The sequence below is a fragment of the Lutra lutra genome, chromosome 3, assembly GCF_902655055.1.
Source record: "Lutra lutra chromosome 3, mLutLut1.2, whole genome shotgun sequence".
Taxonomy (NCBI): domain Eukaryota; kingdom Metazoa; phylum Chordata; class Mammalia; order Carnivora; family Mustelidae; genus Lutra; species Lutra lutra.
In genome coordinates, this window is record NC_062280.1 from 35,582,117 (window position 1) to 35,585,239 (window position 3,123).

The 3,123-nt window shown below is 37.0% G+C and overlaps 1 non-coding gene across 1 annotated transcript; it reads right to left on the reverse strand.

The window, feature by feature from the left end:
* Positions 1 to 803: 803 nt before the first annotated feature.
* Positions 804 to 910, reverse strand: LOC125096577 (U6 spliceosomal RNA). The gene has a single exon (XR_007126258.1). It is a non-coding gene; the product is annotated as a U6 spliceosomal RNA (small nuclear RNA).
* Positions 911 to 3,123: the final 2,213 nt, after the last annotated feature.

A 3,123-nucleotide genomic window follows, 5' to 3' on the forward strand; every position in this document is an offset into this window, starting at 1 on the left:
CAACCTTCCCTCATAACAATATGGAGATTTCCCTATAACCAGCGGGCTAAGAAAACAATGGCCTCTTTTAGAGATTGGGGCATTTATACAGGTCTACTTTGGAGTGGCCCTGGAGAATAGTGATAAAGGAAAATCTTCCAGTAGACAAAGCTTTGAGCTATGTACCTGGTTGTTTGCTTTGCCTGGAAGGAGAAAGAAATGACCAGTGGTATGAATCCATACTATTTAATGGACAGTGAATAATGATTAGATGAATGGGGGAGAATTTGAAAGGGATATAATTGTAATATTGGTTCTGTTAATGGACATGCATGGATTGTGAAGATAATTGTTCTTCATGTGAACACTTCAAAGAGTAACCTCTAACAAGAGGATTTTTTAAAAATTATTTTTCTTTTTTAATTTTCTCTTTTTTACATTTAAATTCAATTAGCCAAGATTTAGTAGGTCATTCGTATTTGATATAATGTTCAAATATTCATTAGTTGAATATAATACCCAGTGCTCATCATATCACATACCCTCTTTAATTCCCATCACCCAGTTACCCCATCCCCCGCCCCCGCACCTCCCTTTCTGCAACCCTCAGTTTATTTCCTGGAGTCAAGAGTCTCATATGGTTTGTCTCACTCTCTGATTTCTTCCCTTTCAGTTTTCCCTCTCTTCCCCTGTTGTCCTCTGCACTATTACTTATGTTCCAAATATGAGTGAAACCATATGATAATTGTGTTTCTCTGATTGACTCATTTCACTTAGCATAATACCCCCCAGTTCCATCCATGTCAATATAAATGGTAGATATTAAAAATATGGAACACTTCATGAACTTCTGTGTCATCCTTGCACAGTGGCCATGGTAATCTTTTCTGTATCATTCCAATGTTAGTATTTGTGCTGCTGAAGTGAGCACGAATAGGAGGATTTTAATAGTCATTTGGAAAATATGACCCATTCTATGGAGATAAGTCAGTCAGATTGCCCACAGACACTGCTGGCCTTGTCCAATAAATCCACGAAAAAAAATGGCTATGATTTTAGGGATAAACTTTACACATGGGCTCAAATACATAAACTACTACCACCAGTGCAATTTTGGGTAAAACACTGCTGAATGCCCAAACTCTCAGTAGTAGAACCAATGCTGAATCCTGTATTGTACCATTTCCCCCAATTCCCTGGGGATATCATTCAGCAAACTGGTACAAGTTGATTGCATTGGACCATTTTCCATTGGAAGGAGCAGTACTATTCTCACTAGAATAGACACTTACTCTGATAATGGATTGTCCTTTTTTGCCCTTAAGACTTTTGCCAAAAACCTTCATTCAAAGATTTATAGAAAACCTTACTCAGCATCATGATATTTCACACAGCTTTGTTCTGATCAGGGACATAGTCTCTTACCATCTCTCTCATCATCCTGAAGCAGTTTTACTAATAGCATGGTGGAATGGTTTTTTAAAGACTCAATTAGGGCTTCAAATGATGAGAATATCTGAAATAGGGTCCTCCAGGATGCAGTGTGTATTGTAGATCAGCAACCTCTATGTAGCACTGCTTTTTCTAGTGAAAATTCATTGGTCCAAGAATCAATGCATGGAAAGGGAGACTATTCTCACCATTAGCTTTTGTATTCCTCTAGCAATTTTTTTTTTTTTGCTTCTGTCAATAAAATCTTGGATTCTGCTGGTCTCTAGACTATATAGTGCAGTTCCCCATCTGTGTAGTCCAATATGTAAACATGAGCCACACTGAAATCTTGAAATATGGCTATTGCCACTCCAGTGATAAATTTTAAAATGTACTTAATATAAAGTAATTTGTTTTTTAAATTTTAAGGTAATTTAAATTTAATATAAACATTCTCATATGACTAGTAACTATAATGTAGGGCTAATGTATATCACAAGGTCCGGAGCTCCCAAAGGATGTATACTTACACCAGGGGGAATAGTGTTGGTTCCATTAAACTGAAAGTTAAGATTGATGGCTGGGCATTTTAAGCTTCCATGACACTGATTCAGTAGTTGCTCTACTATCTGGCATAGTTGATACTGATTATCAGCAGGAAATTGTATTATCGCTAAAACGATGTGGGCCTGGAATTCAGAATATCCTCTGAGTGCCTCGTAACACACGTATGTCCTGCCATTAAAATCCGTGGATAATATAGATGTTTTAACAATAGTGGTTGTTCCAATCGATGAGCAAAGAATGTTTTTACATTTCTTTGCATTATCTTCAATTTTTTTCATAGTTTTCAGAGTCAGATTTTGATCTTTTTGGTTAGGTATATTCTTTGGTATCTTACGGATTTTGGTGCAGTTGTAGATGGGGTTGATTCTTTGATTTCTCTCTCTGCTGCTTCAACATTGGTGTATAGAAATACAACAAATTTCTGTATGTTGATTTTGTATCCTGTGATTTGACTGAATTGTATATCAGTTCTAGCAATTTTTTGTAGAGTCTTTTTTTTTTTTTTTTTTTTGAGAGAGAGAGCATGAGTGGGATGGGGGTAAGTGCAGAGGGAGAGGAACAGAGACAATGTCAAGCAAGCTCTGCACTCAGTGTGGAGCCTGGTGCAGGGATTCATCTCACAACCCTGAGGTCATAACCTGAACTGAAATCAAAAGTCAGATGCTAGGAAAAAATATACAGTGGAAAAAAGACAGTCTCTTCAATAAACTGTGCTGGGAAAACTGGACAGCTATATGTAGAAGAATGAAATTCGACCATTCTCTTACACCATACACAAAGATAAACTCAAAATGGATAAAAGACCTCAAAGTGAGACAGGAATCCATCAGAATCCTAGAGGAGAATATAGGCAGTAACCTCTTCGATATCAGCCACAGCAACTTCTTTCAAGATATGTCTCCAAAGGCAAAGGAAACAAAAGTGAAAATGAACTTTTGGGACTTCATCAAAATCAAAAGCTTATGCACAGTAAAGGAAACAGTCAACAAAACAAAGAGGCAACCCACGGAATGGGAGAAGATATTTGCAAATGACAGTACAGACAAAAGGTTGATATCCAGGATCTAGAAAGAACTCCTCAAACTCAACACACACAAAACAATCATATAAAAAAATGGGCAGAAGATAGGAACAGACACTTCTCCA